Source organism: Silene latifolia, chromosome Y (genome assembly GCF_048544455.1).
Source record: "Silene latifolia isolate original U9 population chromosome Y, ASM4854445v1, whole genome shotgun sequence".
Lineage (NCBI taxonomy): Eukaryota > Viridiplantae > Streptophyta > Magnoliopsida > Caryophyllales > Caryophyllaceae > Silene > Silene latifolia.
Genome location: NC_133538.1, coordinates 434,529,033 through 434,552,100, shown reverse-complemented (window position 1 = coordinate 434,552,100; position 23,068 = coordinate 434,529,033).

Here is a 23,068-nt window from a genome sequence, read left to right as displayed (position 1 = left end):
ATGATGGCACCATAAGAACTTTAAAAAATGTGAGGTATGTCCCTAGAGCTTGTTCCAACATTATTTCTTTGGGTGTGTTGACGACTCAAGATAACCGATATGTTGGTAGTGGTAAGTGGTGCAAAGTATATCGTGGAAAAAGCTTGGTAATGCAAGGGGTGAAAACGAAAAACAATATTTGCTACATGGATGGACATAGCGTGAAAAGGAAGGCCGGCGTAAAGAAGAAAGTCCACTTTTCCGAGATAGTTGAGGTGTTTGGAGCTTTTGGTCGAGGGAGGAAATTGTTGGATTAATCTCCCAAAAACTCCAACAATTAAATGTTGAAATAAAGTGCTAAATGTTTCACAAGCTAATACGTAAATTATTTACATTTTGGAAGAAGAAACATATAATGCACAAATGGTTATGAAATTGTTTTAATGAAAACAATTAATGGTTTACTAGAAGTTATGAGAACTTTTAGTATAAATTGATGTTGATGCTAATAGTTTTAGGACACACAAAAAGGAGAGACAAATTAATATAAATTGGTGAGAATACTTCTTGTTCTAAAGAGAGAAAAGAGAGTGTTCAACATCCATTAGAAATAATAAGAGTGAGGCAAAGTTTGAGAGAAAGTGACAATACTAGTGTGAGTGATTGTACTTACGAACTTTGTAATATCTTATTAAGTGAATTAATTTGTCGAGAGAGCCGTGGTTTTTCCCTTAGTTGAGAAGGGTTTTCACGTGAGAAATTGTGGTGTCATTTTTATTTGCTCTTACTCACGTTCGTTGTTTGTGTTCCTTTCAAATATCGTTGTTGGGTGTGATTCTTCCCGCATCGGGTTTACAGGACGCTTCCCCAACAGAGAGTACGACTAATGTTACGAAATTTCAGTCAAGCAATAGCTCACCCCAACCAAGTGACATTAAAACCAGAAACTTATTTAAACTAGATAAAGATTATTAACAACTAAAAACGAAATCACCGGCTGTGATGCACGGAACGCAGATCCCAGTAGAGAAAATCGCTCCAAGGAAATTGCACCCGATGATGGTATCTGCGACAACCGATTGAAAAAACAATCCTCCTTGATAGCAGACAGACATACCGAATGATTGATCTAAACCCTTCTTATTTCAACTACGAGCAAACTCTGGCGAACAACGATTAAATAGTTCGGCTTGCCGGCGACGGCAAGGGTGTAACACCCGTGAATTTCTCATTTTGACATTTAAAATTTATTAAACCGTTTAATCACTTTATTATATATTTTGAATTATTCAATTTAATTAATTTTATGTCAAACACGATTTTTATAAACGTATTATATAAAATCTCAATTTTATAAAAAATACCTATTATTAAATTATAATCTTGAGGCATAATTTATATAAGAATAAATGTATACATATTTTGGTCGGACAATAATAATAGTGACAGTAACAATACTAGTTTCCGTCTTAAGTTAATATAGACTCGAGATATTATTCCGTCTAGCTATAGACCGTCACATTTCACTTTGTATCTGCTTTAAAATCGACAACAAACTGACCTACCTCTCTTACACTCTTTTAAATATTATTATTATTATTATTATTATTATTATTATTATTATTATTATTATTATTATTATTATCTTATCTTTATTAATCTAGAAACATTTAACCCATTTTCCTGCCTCCACGTCATCTACATACAACTTTTTTTTTTCTTAAACTGTCAATGTGGGACCCACGGCATACATTTTGTAATTAATTTCTGAAAAACCAAAACATCTTTTGTACGTAAATGTTAAAACGTAATAAATAATGCATAATTAAAATGAAATTAAAAACCAATTAAAACACATTTAAAGTTTCATTCAAAATTAAGACACATAGAAAATTGAAACTTCTATGCAGAGATGAACCGAATGAAATACTCATCAAATGAGTATTTTTTTGTTAAATTCTATTGGTCCTATATCCACTAGGTCTACAAATAGAAGATCCAATGGACATGAAAACCTATATAACAATGAATAAAAATACTACTTTCTTAAATAATTAATGAAATACTCAAATAATTAAAAGAGTACATTTTTCTATGTAATTAAATGAATAATTATTTTCAAATGGGATTACCGGATTAACACCATAAAAATATAGATCTAGAAACTGACCTTTTTAAAATGTAAATAAAAAAAAAATACCGCATAAAGTGGAGGATCAATTAGTTCATGATATATGATACTTTGTGAAATTGTTAAGAAATAGTAAATAAAATCATGTCATCAATTCGAACATGCAATTAGTCCATTAAGCTTCAAATGGTTAGTGAAGATTGATAGAGAAATTAATGAGATAATATTGATGAGGATGGTGAGGACGAGAGAATGATTGATAAGATAAGATTGTTGAGACTCAAAAATCTCGCATCAAATGGAATAAATATTGATGTTTAGGAGAGAGGGAAATAAGAATGTTATAGGATGAGATGTGCGATGGTGGGGATTGAAATGAGAGAAGAAGTGAGGTGGGATGAGGTAAGTTTTTATTGTTAGGGTTTGTTGAGGAATTATCTTTTCACAAAATCTCATTGAAGACGGCACGTATCCGTCACTTTGTAGTGATGGATACCATTTCCTCTCACAAATGACCCAAATAGAGGATAGAGGGAAGCACATGGGGGTGCCCCCACCTTGTCCCCCATATCCGTTTTGTGAGTGACATTACCCGTCACTTGATCCGACCCGTCTTCAACAAGACTAACTGCTTTTCACAAAAGGAGTTATGAGTTGGGTGTGTAAATTGTGTTATGTTAATTGTTATGGGCCAAATCATTTTAGCAGGTCAATTTTAGTACTTTCTTTGTTTTAGTGAATAGACATTTGCTTTATTTTATAAAGGGGAAATAAATTAAGTGTAAATTATTGTCTGGGACGGAGGGAGTAGCTAATAAGAAGACATTTCGTATTACAATGACTACTAGGTAAACCTGTCAAACGGGTCATGGCCGGTCGGGTCATGCGGGTTGCGTCATAATATGGGTCGGGGTAGGGGGTCAGAATAAGGGTTAGAGAAAAGTTTATGACGTATTTTATTTTATCATTTTTCAGTCGAAAAAATATACTTTTTAAAATTAAACCATATTTAATATTAACAATATTATTATATTAATAATTATTTTAGTATTTAATGATAGTTTTATAAAATTGATTTTTTAATTAAAATAATTATGCTTATATTTATTATTTCACATATAATATAAAAATATTAATATTTTAATAATATTTTTAATTATGTTTGACTCATCATGTCAAACAGGTCGCGTCGGGTTTCAACACTAAAATAGTGGCTCATTTTGAGTCGCGGGTCAAGATTTATGAGTCTTTGACCCTAAAAACCAAATTGAGATGGGTTTACGAGTCGGGTCATGTTTTAACAGGTCTACTACTTGAACATGATTATTACTACTTACCATTTCAATTGTTCAAGTCAAGAAGCTCTCGATTATGTGGCTAAATTGATGAATGATTTGATAATAAAGAGTATAACAACTTATTCGATAGGGTTGTTAATAAATAACGTTTAATTAATTTCATATAATTGGAGTTAAATTGATGGTTTACTAAGCTTTGTAAGTCATACCTATCATTGACACTTACTTAAGTTGATTTGTTATGTTTTAATGTCGTCCAATATTTGTTATGTTTTATATACACGAATATATATAAGATGTAGTTTCAATATTACCATTTTTTAAATACGCCTTATATGTATGTACGAATTTGCTAATTGCAAATGAATTATGATACTCATTGAAATATTAAATATGACTTTGCTTAAAGGTTAAATATTATTCTTTACTTTGATAATAACACGAGGATGGGGCGGACAGGTCTAAGCATTTTTATTTTCATTTTTTTTAACGGGCCAAAGGGTCGTGCATTTAACTAATTGCAAGTAGTATTATTTTGTATCATATATTCATCATAAAATCTCATTGAAGACGACACATATCCGTCACTTTGGAGTGATGGATACCATTTCCTCTCACAAATGACCCAAATAGAGGAGAGAGGGAAGCACATGGGGGTGCTCCACCTTGTCCCCCCTATTCGTTTTGTGAGTGGCATTACTCGTTACTTGCTCCGACCCGTCTTCAGCAAGACTAACTGGTAATTCATATTGAAAATAGTAATTTTATTTCATCTTACAACATTAAGTTTATTTAATCATGCAATATATATAACTTATCATTATCTCCATATTGTTATTTAAATTATACTTCAATAAATAATACTACATAACATAAAACTTAATATGTGAATTTATTTAACATTTGAATATATCAATGTTTCAAAATACATACCCGTGCAATTTGCACGGGTTAAAAACTAGTTATTATTATTACACTACATCCCGTCCCTACCCAGTACCCCCCTTCATTTCCCTTCCTTCTTTGGAACAATCTGCAAACACAAAAAAAAAAAAATCAAATAGTACCTTCAAAACTCCATTTCCGTCGACATTCGACCTCAGATCCCGGCCCATTTCTCGACCAAATTCCGTAATTTTTGTACCACTCTCTTCCCCTTTCCTTCCTCCTTCTTTCAAGGTAAGAAAGTCTCCTTTTTGTAGTGGTTTCGTCTTTCGCCGTCTTATAAAAGTGTTGTCTTTTAGCTTCTTCATTCCGTTTTCTTGCCCTTTTATGAAGGATTCGAAGACCCGGAGTGAGGCCCGTGCCTTGTGGACCATTTATTCAAAGAATGAGGAGCGTTTAAGGTAACGGTGATAGGTTACTCGACAAAATGTCGAAATTCCATCTTATATGTCGATTTATGTGCTCTTGTTGATAAAGTTTGATCCTTTATATTTTTCTCATTTGTCTGATAATTTCCGTCTCAAAATAATGTTTAAACTAGATTTTTTTTATGCGCTCTTCATTTAGACTAGTTTGGAGATGTTTGTGTTTTTCGAGTGCTGAAATTGAGTGGTCTTAGGACGGTATTGTGCAGTAAATTGGGACTGTCCTGGAGTCCGCTTGGCAGGTACTTTAGGACATTTTCGGGACTGTTAAAATGTGTTGAGCAGGCTGATTTAGGACTGTTTTAGTTGGGACAGTTTCGCTGTGTATTCCGGGGCCGTTTTTAATCGGAAAGTGGATTGTTCTTGAGTCACTCTGTGCAGGTCGTTCATGGTTGTTCGTGGTCTATTTTGGGCCTACATTTGTATTGTTTTTGGGAGCTAGATTGTGGTGAGTTCAGGGTGGGTTGAAGTCTTCTCCTTTTAATGGGTCGTAAAGCAAAGTGTTTACTTTGTATTTCTCTATTCTTTACTAATACCCAATCTGTCTGGGAGTGCTTGGAGGACTTGGAAAACATAGGTTCCTGATCTCACCCCCTTTATTTAAAAATCTCATCAAAATAAGGCAATTAAAAGATTAATTGATATCAAAGGAAAATATTCTTAAAGAAAAGCTGCTGCAACATAACAACGAGTTCTTATCTTTTACTTTTATGTTTCCTCAACCATCTTTTATTGATTCATTTTATTTTATACATCTTTGACTCCTTTTCTTTGCATTTGAAAACACATTTATCTATATCACTCCATTTCATTTTTCTCAAACCAACATCCAAAATGAATTGTTGAGATGAACTCAACCAAATTTGTTACAAGTTAAAGAATGAAAGAGACGTTACAAAAATCAGCTTGTTTTGGCTTGTTCTGGCCTGCTTTGTGGTCTGGTTTGGCGTGTTGTGTGGTCAGTTTTTGAGTCGGTCACGGCCTGTTTTGGTATTCGGTTTTGGCCTGCTTTGGGGACTGTTTTGATGGCCTGTTACAGCTTGTATTTCGGCCTGTTTTGACGGTCTCAAAAATGGTTGTGGAAACCGTGAAAAGGGGGCTGCACTGGGACCGTTTTGGACTCAACTTTGAGGTTGATTTTGTTGTTGGTTCGAGTCAATTGGATAGCTCATGTCATGTGTACATATACAGGAGTGAATTGGGTCGATTGTATGTATGACATTCCGTCCAATTCATGCTTAAAATTTCGTCTTAAGACGGTCACAAATGAGCTTCTTTAACAGTGAAAATGGGTTTTGTCGGGCAGTTTTCGCGGGCTGTTTTGACGGGTTTCTTTATGCTAAGTTGAACCAACTTTCTTGCTTATGTCTCAAGTATATTTACATGTTTGGATTGGGTCTTTTTTACGGGTGAAATCCGTCTTTGTTTGACCTAGAAAATCGTGTTAAGGCGGCTGGACAGGGGAAATTGCTGGGTTTGTTCTGCTGTGTGTATCGTATTGCTTCTGTTTGGCCAGCACTTTTGCTGTCGTGCATCGTGGGTCATGACGGGGCCAGGCCTTGCTGGCCGTGGCGAGCCATGTCGGGTGTGCGGCCAGGCCGTGGCCGGGTTGGGCTGGTCATGGCTAGGCCGCAGCCTAGGTTGATTTAATTTTTATCCGTGAAATATTTATGTTCGGGTTTAATTGATTTGAATTCCGTCACATGTTTTATGTATCTTAAATTGATTATTTGCCATTTATTTATATAATTCTCACAAGAATCATAAATGTGAAACTTATTATTTATTCATGTCATAATTATATGAAATGTCTTCATTTATCTATAATATGAGCTTTAATTCATTTATTCTCATTTATTTAGCGTATTTCAAATACGAGTAGTTAATTCCACATGATTAATTGAAAAGAGTCGTATTCTTGTAGAAATGCCATAATACTATCATATATGCTTGATTTACATTTACGCCCTACTTGTGCTGTTCTGGCAAGTACGGGTTTGGCCCACTTGTGCTGTTCTGGCAAGTGTGGTTTTGGGCACTTGTGCTGTGCTGGCAAGTGAGTCTTATTTTAGACTTTCCGCCACTTTCGTGCTGTTCTGGCGATTGGGGTACTCAGTCTCCATTAGTAGTCGAGTCTTGGGTGCGTGCTGTGCTGGCGCACGTCGAATCGGGATGTACACCCGAGAATCTGCAGATTTAGACTAGGACCGTATCATTATCGTAGTCCTACCCGGAGAAATTATGGTCTGAGAGTAGTAAATGTTTGCATTTTGGATGGTCACATTGGTCATATCTCCTTGAATTACGTACTCATGGTTAAGTGGTCTTCATATTACTCCATGTACATTTCTTCTCTATTATTTAGCATTGCTTATGTCTTGCCTACTAGCCTATCTCATTCCTTTTCTTATACTTGTATTCTTAAATATGTAAGATCATATGTTTAGCTATAATTCCATTTATTCATATCTTATCTTAATTTGATTATCTGTTTATGTGCTTTGTTATGTTCGTCTTGACATTTTGTGGCTGGGAGAACCTTGAGTTACTCCCCACTAACTGTGGCTTTCATGTTTACATGAATGACAGGTTTGTAAAGATGTATTTGTGGGGTTTAGACGTGTGAGCTAGCGAGCACCTTGGACTAGTAGTCGTTTTATTAGGATTGCTTAGACTCACCTTTTATTGTATTGTCATTCGAGGGATATATTTTCCCTGATATTTGACTATCACGTTTGTATAAACTTAACTTTATTTCCGCATTCTTTATTTGGGTTTTAGATTTTAATGAACCCGCGCTTTAAACATTAAAAGTTTCAAAAATTTCCTATTTTCCGCTTGAATTTATAAGTTTTACTATCCGCGTTATAGCGGGGGTTCACAGTTGGTATCAGAGCCTTTGTTGCTCCCGACGCACACACGTGTACCCCGAATTTAAACTTGAACTTGAACTTAAATAATGAATGAGAGATGGTGATGCGGTCGTTTTCACACCAAAAATAAATTCCTAAGAACTACTAGCAGAAGCTAGCGGCAAGTAGGGTCGATCTCCTCAGGGAAGCAGAAAATTGTATAGTCTAATCTAAGTCTGTTGGTTTAACGGGGGTTTGTTTGATGTTTTGTCACTAAACAACTAATAAGAGTAAGGAAAGAGAAATAATAGGAAAAGAATAAAGACGTAAACAATAGAGAAAGAGGTATGCTAGGACAGTCGGTCCACCATGGTACTTCTGCAATAAACTAAAGGTAAAGGTCGGTCAAATTACTGTGAGAAGGGTAGCAGTTATCTCCTTTCGGTCTCAAACTGCGAGTATCTCCTTTCGGTCTCAACTCACCCTATATTACTTCTAGCTTGACTTTCGCCCTCACTAGGTTGATCCATTAATCATGACAGGTCCGCTCTTTCCAATCTTTCGATCTAGGTCGAAGCTTAACTAAATTAATTAACTCCTCGCATGCATTCAATTCGTTAATTATCGTCACAAATTGTCTGGGGTCAATTCTCACATTAATCCTTTCTACCCTAATTATCGATTAATTGCAATATACCACGGCTTCCCTAAAATCCTAGCATAAGGGGAATTAGCTACTCATAATAACAATTGCGATAACAATAGAATACGAATAAACTGAATAAGAAAGCATAGCGATTGAATCAAATAGATCTAGAAGCATAAAGGGAATAATTAAAGCAATAACTAATAACAATAAATTGACAAGAGTGGAGAAAAGCAATTAATTAAAGAACAAGAGTTTAAGGGTAGAGATTACTAATTAATTGAAGAGAGGAAGAAGGAACGTTGTCACGCCGTTCCAAGCAATGTCAAGCGTAATGTAAAACTGAGAAATGTAAAATGATAGATGATCCTTTAGGTCTACTCGTGTCTCTTATTTATAATAAGAGATATTTATTATTTCCTAAAATAATTATAAAGATAAGACTAAACATAATAAATCTCGCGCAACATGATTCACGCAGCAGCTCATAGTCGATCGAGCAACAATGGCTCTCGATCGAGCACTATTCCAGCAACTCCCTCTTCGATCGAACAAGTATGGCCTTCGATCGAGTACTTTCTCAGCAGCACAGGTCGATCGAGAAAGGGTTCCATTCGATCGACCACATAGCATAACAAAATAATTCGATCGAGCATGACTAATCACTCGATCGAGCTGCAATCAGTTCGAACCTCCACAATTGGCTTTGACGCTTATAAATACGACTTCGCGCTCTCCAATGTAGCGACATTTCCACTCCAAATCTACTCATCTCTTAAGTGCAAGCTTGTGGGACGGTTTTAGGCTCAAATATCGCTCCTTCGGGTACGTACCTGCAAATAACACAGGAAATACCAAAGTACGCGTACCGGGACATTTTCATAGCAAATAACTACGAATAAAGTACGGAAATGCGTGCTAAAAGGGTCCTAAAACACTATATAAATAGCACGCATCAAACTTCCCCAAACCGAACCTTTGCTTGTCCTCAAGCAAACTAATGCAACTAATATGGACTAAAAAGAAAGGAGTAAAACATGGACAAGCCGTAAACCGTCAACTTAAACCATTTTAATGCAACAGAATCAACTACTAAAAGCTCAATGTCAAACAAACGAATTTATGCATATTTCAAAAAGATGTTGAACTTTCGACCTTGCAAGACTTTCAAAATCGGACTCTCACGGGTCGCTCAATCACACAATTAAGCACAAGGTGATATATAGTGTAAGGTAGAAGGAATAAAGAACACTCACCTAACTGCAACCTATAAGGACATGCATGCAATCTAACATGAATAAAGTCTCTACAACCGTACATATGCATTCCAACCAAACTGATGACCAAGACACATGCCGAGGACTTACATATGGGTAAGTGAGGTAATGGGTAAGAAGGGGCTAAAATGAATTTGGATATGTGGGGTTAATAGCCAGGCTAGCAACAACGAATCCAAATTATACATCTTCCCAACTTCGAACTCAACTAATCAAGACAAAACAGTGCAAATTGGATGCACACAACTCTCTAAACACCATAAAATTATCAACTCCCCATAAAGTATAGATAAAACATGGGAGTATAAATCATAACATAATTCTTTCATTTTCCGCATATGATTTTTCTTTCTTTCTCATATTTTTTCCTTTTTCATTTTTTTTTTCATTTTCCAATTCTTTTTTTTCATCTTTCTCCTTCATTCTTTCACCCATCCATCTTATAATAGGAATTAATAACCAAATGCAATCAACACATTCCCGGTATTGCTACCATTACTAGCTCGGCTAGGGTAGGAAAAATATGGATTGTAGCTAAATAGGGACAAAATAGGCAATTTGGCTATGTGGAGCTCATGGGTAAAACGAAATAAAGGGATTGCCTCTCCAAACATATGTCACCAACCACAGACCCGAATGCATACAGGTACTAAGTAGACAAAACTCATGCTTATGCAATTTGATGTTACACGCCTCATAAGGAATAACTACTCACATCCTACATGAACTGGTCATGAATGACACCAGTTATAAACTCTAAACCTCAGAAAATGGTGTAGTTTGCCAAAATTTCAAGTCAAGTCTACTAGTTCAACAAATTTTGAAACGAAATTCGAGAAATTGCACAAACTTTTGCTAAAAGAAGTGATAAAATGCAAGGCTTAAGCAAAAGACAATTTACAGCAATGAAAAACTCCAATCATACTCAACCTAAAATGCATAAATAAACATGATTTTTTTTGAATTTTTGTGAAAATTTTGTTGTTTTTATGGATTTTAATTTTTTGAAATTAAATACAATGCATGCAGAAATGCAAGAAATATGAATGCAAAACAAATGCAAATACAGACTCAAGGATGCATTACCCTCCCCAAACCAAATCGTATAATGTCCTCATTGTACACACAGCTAACAGCAGCAGAGAGGATGGTAAAAAATGCAAACTCAAATGCAAACGAAATGAAACTAAACTAGAGGAGAGAAAAAGAGATGGAGTAGGAAACTCACAAGACATAACCTCCCCAAACCAGCTAGGAAGCTGGGGAGAGAGTAGCAGTCGTGATAACAGCAGGGATCACGAACATATATTGTCGCGGCAACAGCAGGGGCCGCAACAAAAGAGGAGTAACAGCAGTGAGTCACGTCAATCAAGTTCTGCAAACAACTTGAGTTCTAATTAATAATTAAGCAGTTAACAAACCTCCCCAAACCAATTCCCAACAAAAGGGAATTGCAATAAAACAGAGATAAATAGGGGAGAAAGAACTCAGTGAAATTACCCAACAGAGAATAATTAAACCAAAATAAACAGCGTGATTTGGTTTAATTAAAACTTTGAAAAATATTTGGGTAATAAAATGGTAAATTTGTTTGCAAAAATTTGTAAAAAATAGGTAAGGGATGTAGCATAAATAAGTTAAAAAAAACAAAGGGAAAATAAGGAAGAAAAATAAACGAGAAAGAAAAGAAGAAAAACTCCCTCTAACTCGGATTATTCAGCAGCAAACACTCGATCGAAAGACATAGGTCTTCGATCGAGTGATTCTTCCCCATTAGATAGGCTCGATCGAGAGAGTAGGTTTCTCGATCGAGTGGCTCCTTGCGCGTGCCCAGCTAGTTGCTCGATCGAGAATCAGCAGGGCTCGATCGAGTGGTTCTTCCATCTGGCGTACTCGATCGACTGATAAACAATTTGATCGAGTGCATGTTCTTTTGCACGCATCCCTATGCTCTATCAACTCCGCATTTACCTGAATAATTTTTTTTTTTTTCACAAATATGCAAAACAAAAATACCAATACCAAAAACTTGTCCATAGTCATCTTAACTAAACTAAACTAAACGAAATCTAATCGTCCTAATAAAACAGTAAATAGTCTAACAAAATCCGAAATTACAAAACAAATACAAGCCGAATAGCGCTACGGCTTCAAGTTCCAAAACAAGCAAGCAAACCCGCAAAGGGCTCCTGGCTCATGGAAATGCTCTCCACGTCCTTCGTCGTGGACGTCGGTCTCCAAATCGTCTTCATGGGAGGCTTCTTCTTTTTCGGCTCAGCTCCAGTTTCCGTCTTCATCTCGACCTTCTTCCTTTTCGGCTGCCCATGAACATCAGCTCTGTCATCCACCTCAGATTCCTCATCCGTAGCACTACTCCCAATGACGTCTCCCGTATCCGCTATACTCAAACCTGCAACAACAGAAACAGCAGAGTGGTCCTCCATTTTGCTCCCAAGCCGGGGCAGAGGTGTAAGAGCTATAACAGATACGTCATGTAAAGGAGGTATAGACTCAGTAACAGCAGGAATAACATGGCATGGTAGAACTCGCATAGGCCCTTTATGAGTAACAGCCTTAGCGAAAACTAGTTCCTCCCCCCCTACCTGAAACGTGAGGGTCCTTAACCCGACATCAATAACCGCTTGCGCAGTATGCAAGAACGGTCTTCCCAAAATGATGGGAGTATGTGAGTCTTCTGGAATGTCCAACACTACGAAATCAACAGGGATAAAGAACTTCCCTATTTGCACAGGGATGTCCTCTAAGACTCCTAAAGGTCGAGACAAGGTCCTATCAGCCATCTGGGCCGTCATGTTGGTACATTGGAACTTAGTAAGTCCTAACCATTTGGTCAATGACAGGGGTAAGACACTAACGCTGGCCCCTAGGTCACACAATGCATTATCAATTAAGTGCGTGCCTATAAGACAAGGTATCGAGAAACTACCTGGGTCGGATAATTTGGTCAAACTCCTATTCTGGAGGAATGCAGAGCACTCCTCTGTCAAGGCTACAGTTTCAACAACATCGACCGACCTCTTACGCATTAATATTTCGCGCATAAATTTTAAATACGAAGGTACCTTTTTCAGCAGCTCGATAAATGGAACATTGACATTCAATCCTCGTACAATCTCACCGAAACGCGCGAACTCAGGTTCCGTCTTCTTGACCCTCTTCAAGCGTCCTGGATATGGAGCATATTCAATGGGAACTCCTTTATGCGTGTCACGAATCAAAGCGTTATTAATCATCCGCTTGCTCAATGGCTTTTGAAGCATTGCACTGTCCACAGGGGTCGATCGAGGAGTATTAGAACTCGATCGAACGGTTTCAGCCTCCATTCCATTCGATCGAATGGTATTAGGGGGTCGATCGAATGAATTCTCAGCAACAGTACTCGATCGAAAGGTACTTGGTGTTCGATCGAGTACATCTTCAGCAAAAGTGCTCGATCGAATGGAACAAGGTGTTCGATCGAGCTCTGGCACAGCATAAGACGTTGTTTTCTGTACTGTTCCAGCGTGAACAGTACCAGGAGCTTCCAAGACGTCAGTTTCGGCATTTTTCTTCACCAAATCGGGTCCGCCATAAGACAAACCGCTCCGCAAATTAATCGCATTGACTGGGTCTTTATCGAAGAGTAGTGACTGATAGCGTCAAATAGAGTCGAGTCAATTAAGTGTTGTTAGGTAATCTAAGTGGCCAAATGGAATGTTTTGTCATTGAAATAAGGAAGTTTTGGTTTGATTGCTTGCTTGAGTTAGCTATGATTTATAGGATACAAAGGCGCGAAGTCAACTTAAAAAGTCAACCAAAGTCAAAGCCGAGCGGTCAACAAGTCAAGGTCGAGACAAGCTTCCAAAGTCCCGACCCAAGCTCAAAGGAACGGGGTAGATTCATCGTGAAAAACCCTTTACCAACGGAACCAAGACAAAGGGGGATCAAGGTGATGACAAGCAAACGAGGAAAAAGCATCAGGCCAAACCGCAGCCTGCGGTCCAGGCCGGAGCCTGCGGTCCATGCCGGAGCCTGCGGTCCAGGCCGGAGCCTGCGGTTTTGACTGTCTCGCAAAATTAAAAGACCGTGTTTTGTGGAAGTTGAAGGCCCATCTCGGTGTTTAACCTAGAAAGGAGTGCAGCCATATAAATACCCCATGTTTTGAACTCTCCCATTATCATCTAATCATCTAAGCATTGAATAATCTCTAGAAAATTGTAGTAGGAAGAACACTTTATTTTGGGTAGGAAGTTGTAATCTTTTAGCATTGGATGTTAATCTTTCTTCATTTCTTGGGTTTTTCTAAGAAGATGGAAGGCTAATCTTCCCTTTACTTGATGTAATTTGATCAAAGTATCCAACTTTGGTAATTGTAAGACTCTTAAACCTCTCTTTATTTATCTAAAGTTCTTTCCTTGTGCTTAATTTCTTTTGTTGAGTAATTGAATGTTTGGGTTGGCCCTCCTTGCATGTTATTTACTTGACTAGTGCAAATCCTAATGAAATGGTTTAATTTAGTTGGGATTGTTGAAGCAAATTTGTTGTTAGTTGATTTGGTTTAAAGGATTCTTACAACAAATAGGAAAGTTCTTGTCTTTTGCTCATTTGTATGGTTTAATCTCATGAGAAATTGATCCTAGCTTCATCTCTTGGTAAATTCTTAATGCTCATGCTTAGTCTCTTGTCATGGTTTAATGATTTGTTGCTTAAGCTTGAAGGATATGTGTGGATGGTTTAATTTGCATGTATCAACATCTTGAGATGATAGTATTGGGTAGAAAATTGTAAGAGAGAAATAAAAGAGTCAAGCTTTGTCATTGTTGGATTACTAAGAGATAATTACATCAAGTCTTTCCCATAATTGATTGTTGCATATCTAGTGTTTGTTGTTTTGCTTCTATGATAAAAGTTGCATCTTTACTTTTCCTTATGCTACTTCAAAACCAAACTTTCTCCATTTATGTCACCACTTGTTTACCATTGTTCATAACCATTGTTTGTTGATAAACTTAGTTAGTAAGTCTTAATTGTGATTAGAGTCTTAATTAGTTAATAGAATCCCACTTAGTAGCCATTAATTTACAATTCAAGCTCTAGTCTTATCCCCTTCTCTTGGGTACGACCCTTTACTTCCGCTTTGCTATTGTTTTAAGTTTAAAGTTAGTAGAGTCAAAGTTTAGGTTATAAATTGTTAATTTGGTGGTTAATTCTAGTATATTAGCGACCTAGTCTTTTGTTTACCAAATTTTGGCGCCGTTGCCGGGGAAGGGCAACTTAGCTAGAACTTGAGTTTGTGAATTTATGTTTAGTTGCTTTATTACTCCTCTTGTTGTTAGTAGTAATAGGAAGTTCTAATTTGTTTGCTTAGTGCGAAGGTATATGTTTGGTTCCTCTCAACACGGTGAATCAACTCCCGTGGAAGAAGACGCTTTTGGGGCCTATTCTTGGCTATTCACTAACCCTTGGTACCGAAGGCCCCAAAGAGAGCATATAGTGGAAGAACCACCCTTAGAAGCCCCTATTGAAGAAGACCCTATTGACGTGGAGCCAATTGAAGTGGAATACCCTTCAATGGCGAATGATACTAGAACTATTAGGGAGCTCCGGGCAAGAAATTATGACACTCAACCTCTTTGCATTGCCTACCCACCCATGGGGGCTAATGCCAACTTTGAATTGAAGGGCTATTTCATTCACAACCTCCCAAAGTTTCATGGACATGCGGGGGATGACCCAAATCGCCATCTTTCCGAATTCCATATGATGTGTGAGGGTGCAATTCCAAATGGTGTCACGGAAGATCAATTTAAGTTGAGAGCTTTCCCATTTTCACTTCAAGATGCGGCAAAAGATTGGTTATTTTACCTTCAACCGGGTACAATCCGTACTTGGAAGGACATGAAGGCGGCTTTTCTTGAGAAATACTACCCCGACTCAAGACATAACCATGCAAAGAAAGCCATCACTTCTCCGGAGCAAGATGCAAGTGAGAGCTTATATGAGTATTGGGAGAGATTCAAGAAGCTAGTTGCTCAATGTCCTTACCATGGTCTTAGTGGTGATGACCTTTTGGTCAACTTTTGTGATGGCCTTACCGTACAATACCAAATCATGGTTAATTCCGCTACGGGTGGTGGAGTTGACAACTATTCCGTGGCGGAGGCAAATGAGATCATAGAAAAGTTGGCCGCTAGCACAAGGAACTATGGAAGAAGCCGAGTGTCAAAGAATATTAACTCCATTGAGACACCTTCTCCTTCTACCCACAAGCTTGAGAAAACCGTGGATGATCTCACAAAAATGGTTGCTCAACTAGTGGGGAACAATCAAGGAGGACCACAAGGATCTAATGTGGAGTGTAATTTTTGTCAAGGGCCACACCCAATGGAAACTTGTCCCATCATGGAAGAGCAAGGAATAAGCAAGGAGAATGTGAGTGCCATGATGCACGGTCAATACAACTCTAGGAACCCCAATGGGGGAGGGTATTATAAGTATGATCCGAGCGGCAATACTTACAACATTGGGACAAAGGACCATCCAAACCTTAGTTGGGGAGGGGATACTTCCAAGAGCTTCCAAAATGGTCAATTCAACCACTTGAAGAACTCCAACTCTCAAGGACAAAACTCCAATTACCAAAGAAACAACAATCATCAACAAGCCAAGGGAGGATCTTTCCAATTTGGAAACCAAGGACACCAAGGGAATTTCCAAGGTAACCACAAGAACTTCCAACAAGGAGGGGGTTCTTCCTCCCAAGGAATTGAAGATTTGTCTACAAATGAGATGTTTAAGATGATCATGAAAGGGCAAGCCGAAAATACCAAGAGGTTTGACAAAATGGATGCGGACAAAATCTCAAGTGATGCTAGGGTGAAGAACCTTGAGATCCAACTTGGCCAACTTGCACAAGAAATGGCCAAGAACAATCAAAGGAACTCTAATTCAATTCCATCTACCACATTTCCACCAAAGGAGAATGCAAGTTCCATGACTTTGAGAAAGGGGAGAACCCTTGAATCCCCCCCAAAGAAGAAGAGGAAGGCCAAGTCACATGAGAGGGTCATTGACATTGAGGAACAAATTGAAGAAGAGTTAGTGGTTGAGAAAAAGAAAGAGACACCCTCTAAAACTAATGGAGAAGAGGAGAAGAGTCCCTTGAGGGATGACAAAGAAAAGAGTGAAAGCAACAAAACCAAGGATCATGTTGAGGAGATCGAGAAAGAATATGTAGTGGAGGTACCTTTTCCTAGTGCTCTCACACATCCTAAAAGAGTCGCAAGAGATGAGGATCTCTATGAAACTTTTAGGAAGTGTGAAGTAAATATCCCTTTGCTAAATCTTTTGAAAGGTGTACCTAGGTATGCAAAGTTTCTCAAGGAACTTTGCACACCTAGGAGAAGCCCAAGGAAGGGAACCCAAAGAGTAAGGGTAAGTGAACATGTTTCCGCAATTTTTAAAAAATCACTTCCCAAAAAGTGTGGAGACCCGGGAATGTTCACCATACCATGCTCTATTGGGGACAAAAGTTTCACTCATGCTATGTTAGACCTTGGTGCATCAATCAATGTTATGCCATATGCCCTCTATGAGACTTTGGGACTTCCACCATTGAACAAAACCGATGTAGTGATCCAACTTGCGGATCGCTCAAACATATACCCAAAGGGGATGGTGGAGGATGTGTTGGTCGAGGTAGATCACTTAACCTTCCCGGCCGACTTCTATGTTCTTGACATGGAAGCCGACTCGAGGGCCACTCCAATCCTTTTGGGGAGGCCTTTTATGAAGACCTCTAAAACCAAGATTGATGTGTCTAATGGGAACCTCACTATGGAATTTGATGGAAGGAAACTCACATACAACATCTATGATGCTATGAAACAACCTAGCGATTCACATTCATGTTATTTCTTAGACATCATTGAACCAATTGTCTCTCAAATTTATATGTTGTGTCAAAGGGACCCTCTTGAGGTGGCCCTTACTAATGATGTGGAACACGAGGGTTTGCGTGTAGTTTTGTCTCAAGATGTGCAGGAAAGCCTAGAGGAGTTGGAGAAGGAAGACCCTCCAAAGGAAGCACCAAAAAGGGAAACTCAAGAAAAACTTCCAGACTCCCACCGGAGCCTCCGGCCCACACCGGAGCCTGCGGTACCCACCGGAGCCTGCGGTGTGCACCGGAGCCTGCGGGATGTTCCTGCCTCAACTGAAACTTTAGCTTTTCAAGAACACACATCCCTTTCACCCTTCCTCCCATTAAATGCCAATCTTGAAAGGCCACTCCCCTCTATCTTGAAACCCCCAAAACATGAACCAAAACCTCTCCCAAATCACCTCAAATACATTTTTGTGGGAGAGAACAATACCCTCCCATTGATCATCTCCAACAAACTCAAAGTTGACCAAGAAGAAAGATTGGTGAGCATGCTCAAGAAACATAAAGAAGCATTTGGATGGAGCATTGCGGATATTAAGGGGATAAGCCCAAGCACTTGCATGCACAAAATCCGATTGGAAAGGGATGCAAAACCCGTTCGGCAACCACAACGGAGGCTTAATCCACCTATGATGGAAGTTGTCAAGGAAGAAGTTATCAAACTTCTCCAAATGGGTATTATCTTTCCAATTAGTGACTCCCAATGGGTAAGTCCTACTCAAGTTGTGCCTAAGAAGGGAGGGGTGACGGTAGTCAAAAACACTCAAGGGGCATTGATCCCCACCCGTTTACAAACGGGATGGAGGGTGTGTATTGATTATCGCCGCCTCAACCAAGTCACTTTCAAGGACCATTTCCCCCTACCCTTTCTAGATCAAATGCTAGAGAGGTTAGGTGGAAAAGAGTACTATTGTTTTTTGGATGGATATTCCGGGTATTTTCAAATTCCCATTCACCCGGAGGATCAATCCAAAACAACCTTCACTTGCCCATTTGGTACTTATGCCTACCGCCGCATGCCCTTTGGATTGTGCAATGCCCCCGGCACTTTCCAACGATGCATGATGAGCATTTTCTCGGACTATGTGGAGCGCATTTTGGAAGTCTTCATGGATGACTTCACCATCCATGGGGACTCATTTGACTCGTGTCTAGACCACCTCGCTATGGTCCTATCACGGTGCATAGACTCTCACCTTGTTTTAAATTCTGAAAAGTGTCACTTAATGGTGAGTAGCGGAATCGTGTTAGGACACATAGTGTCGAAAAGAGGGATTGAGGTGGATACGGCAAAGGTAGATGTGATTAAAACCTTACCGTATCCATCTAATACTCGAGACGTGAGGTCGTTCTTGGGACACGCGGGTTTTTATCGAAGGTTTATTAAAGATTTCTCCAAAATAGCTAACCCCTTGTGCAAACTTTTGCACAAGGATGTGGAGTTCGTGTTTGATGATCATTGTAGGGAAGCATTTGACTTGTTGAAGGAGAGACTTATATCGGCCCCAATCATTCAAGCACCCAAATGGGATCGTCCTTTTGAGATCATGACCGATGCAAGCGATTTTGCCATTGGAGCCGTATTGGGACAAAAGGATGACAAAGCTTCATATGTGATCCAATATGCTTCATCTCTCTTGAATGATGCTCAACGAAACTACACCGTCACCGAGAAGGAATTCTTGGCGGTGGTATATGCTCTAGAGAAGTTCCGCTCATACTTACTAGGAGTCAAGGTGATTGTCTATACCGATCACAAATCCATCACTCAACTTGTGAGCAAGAAGGACACCAAACCAAGATTAATGAGGTGGGTTCTCCTACTTAGTGAGTTTGACATAGAGATAAGAGAGAAAAAGGGATTGGCAAATGTGGTGGCCGACCACCTAAGTCGACTACAACTTAATGATCAACAAATGCAACGAATGGGGGTAGTCGATGGGAGTTTGCCTCATGAATCTCTTTATAGTTTGAGGATGACGGAGCCATGGTATGCCAACTTGGTAAACTACATGGTCACCAAGAAGTTTCCCACCTCCCTTTCATCTAGTCAAAGGAACAAGATCAAGTCCGATTCTAGGTTCTATATATGGGATGAGCCATATTTGTGGAAAATGTGCCAAGACCAAGTCATCCGCCGTTGTGTGCCGGATGTAGAAATCCCATCCATCCTAAAGCATTGCCATGAGTACGCTTGTGGGGGTCACTTTGGGCCGCATAGAACGGCACGTAAAATCCTTGAGTGCGGTTTCTATTGGCCCAAGTTGTTTAAAGATGCTCATATTTTCGTTACTACTTGTGATAGATGCCAACGTTTTGGCAACATATCACGTAGGAACGAGATGCCCCAACAACCGATGCTCTACTTGGAAATTTTTGATGTTTGGGGAATAGACTTCATGGGGCCATTCCCTAACTCCTATGGATACATCTACATCCTCTTGGCGGTCGACTACGTGTCTAAGTGGGTGGAAGCCATTCCCACAAAATGTGATGATGCAAAGACGGTGCAAGCATTTGTCAAGAGCAATATATTTTCAAGATTCGGCTTCCCAAAAGCCATTGTGAGTGATAGGGGGACCCATTTTTGCAACAAGGTGATCTCCACCTTGCTTCAAAAATATGGTGTGCTTCACAAAGTTTCTACGGCATATCACCCCCAAACAAATGGCCAAGCGGAAGTCTCTAACCGGGAGGTTAAACATATCTTGGAAAGAACGGTCAATCCCGACCGAAAGGATTGGAGCAAGAGGCTTGAAGATGCTCTTTGGGCTTATAGAACGGCCTATAATACCCCAATCGACATGTCCCCTTATAGGCTAATTTATGGGAAGGGATGCCACCTTCCCGTAGAAGTGGAGCACAAAGCCTATTGGGCAATCAAAGCATTTAATCAAAATGTCGATGAGGCGGGATTGCACCGGAAGCTTCAAATACAAGAATTGGAAGAACTTAGGCACAATGCCTATGACAATGCTAGCATCTACAAGGAAAAGGCTCGGTCTTGGCATGACAAGATGGTCACAAGAAGAGTTTTCAAAGAGGGAGAAGATGTGTTGGTTTTTCAAAGTCGCCTCAAGAATTTTCCCGGCAAGTTAAGGTCAAAGTGGTATGGACCTTACAAAGTCAAGAAGGTTTTTCCCCACGGAGCGGTGGAGGTGGAAGACCCGACCTCGGGGAAGGTGATAAAAGTGAATGGACAAAGGTTGAAGAAGTACTACAAAGGAATCGAACTACAAGGTGAAGAGGATCTTCTTTTAGAAGATCCAATTTATAAAGATTGATTCTCCAACATTGACTAAGTCGAGCCATCGACGTTAAACATACGGCAACCTTTGTACATATCCTCTCTTTAGTGTAGAATTTACCGCTTTCCATAGGTAGAATTTAATTTCTTGTCATTTTCAATTCCGTCATTTATATAATTGTCAATAAAATGCATTAAACATTCAATGAAGTTACTAACATTCTTTTAAGTAATGAAGGATTTTGGAAGTAATTTTTGAAGAGAATCATGGAACACGAATGGGAAATAATGAAGCAAAGGCATAGTCGGGTCAAGCATCAAATGAAACTCACCCAAAAGTGATCAAAAAGCCAAGGAAACAAAATACAAAAAAATTCGGAACAGGCTTTCACCGCAGCCTGCGGCACGGACCGGAGCCTGCGGCTATCACCGGAGCCTGCGGCCCCCACCGCAGCCTGCGGTTTTGTCTGTTTTGGTTTTCTAAAGCTCAAGAAAAAAACCCGACTCACCTCTTATTCCCTTCATTTGTGTCAACCACAGCAAGAGCAACGAACACCATCTCCCTCAAAAATCTCACCAAAACACTCCTAAATCACTCAATCCTCCAACAAATTATCTCATTTTTACCCATATCCCTTCCTTCCCATCTTTAACATCCATTAATCTCTTCAACATCACTCAAATTTCAGAAATTTCCCCAATTGTGTTCAAGAACCCTAGAAAATCCGGGTACCAATTGAAGCTTCAAGAGGAAAAATTTAAGGGTCAAGAAGGGGTTTACTAGCATCAATTAACAACAACAAGCAATAATTTGTGGAATTCGGGGAGGTATAACCACCAAACCAAACTTTCAATGCTTACTTGGTTTTTAATTCGAAAATTAGCTTAGTTTAGTTAATTATTTGGATTATTGTTGTTTATTTGTTGTTACTTGTCTTGTTGGTAGTAAAATTTTTCTGGGTAAGGTTAGAGGAATCATCAAAACACCATTTACACTTTCCTTAGGATAGTGCACTCAAGGTGTTTGTTGATTTGCCTCAAAGAGTGCAAAACAATTTTTGAGTGATTATTGTTGTTTGTAGTCTCTAAATTCCTTGTAGGAACAATGACAAGAACAAGAGAACCTACTTCTAGGAAAGGTAAGAGACGAGTGGTGGAGGAGCCGGAGGTGGAAATTGAAGAGGGTAGTGAGGGTGAGTGCGAGGAGGTATACATGGGGTGGGAAAACATGACCGCCAAACACAAAAAAATTCATGACCGGCTAGTAGAACCTAGAAGCCATCCCCTTATTACCACCACTTTTCTTGATGACCGCATTTTGGAGACCCTTGGGTTCATGGAAATTGCTAGGCCTATGATGAGGAAGGTTGGACTTGAGTACTACTTGACCGATGATGGTTGGCACGACACTTACCGTTCCTATGCTTATGAGTTCATTTCTACGGTATCCGAGGAGATTGTGCCGGAGAGTGGTGAGAAAGTTGTGAAATTCCGTTTGAACAAGAAGTGGCATACGGAGACCTATGACACCATTAGGAAAATACTTCATTTTTCCTTGCCCCCTTCCGACATTGTTGTGGCCCCGGGTAGACTTGAGTATTTGTGGGAGGAGCTAACGGGTACGAGAGTCACAAACAAAGATGACAAAGTTTCTCAAATAACCAATCCCGTCATCCGTTTGTTAGGCCGTTTTCTCACCTCTCTCTTCACTTCCGTGGGTGAGCCCACAAAAGTCAACCGAACCGTGAGGTCTTGGATTTATGCCATGTTGCCGGAAGGAGTTGGATGCCCGGATTGGGCTAAGCTCTTCATTGATTCTTGCATCAAACATCGCACCAAGCAAGGGGGTGGAAAAATTAACCAAGGTGGGTTAATATCTTTCTTTGTGGATCACTATGATGGGAGTGTCCCCGACAATCAAAAAGTGAACAAGTGTGGGGGATTTAATGTGTACCATAGCATGGCTCTTGAGAAATACAAGATGTTCCACACTCTTAGTACAAACCCTTTGAGAGGAATATGGTTGGGAGCACATGAACAAGGCTACCTAATTCTCCCTAGGCCACCACGCTCCCCAATACCAAGCGGGCACATGGCACGTGAATTCTTTTGCCATCCCGATCCGGAGGCACCCAACTTGTTAGCTCAAAATCAAAAAGGAAGAGAAGAAGAAAGAAGAGAAGGGGAACATGAGGTTCACCACCTTGAGAGTACTTCCCACCAACCCCCCTTCTCTACTCACACCACCCATCAAGACACCCCTATGTTTGAAGCGGGGGGAAGCTCCACCCCGGTTGCCCCTTGGCAACAAACTATGTATGACTAC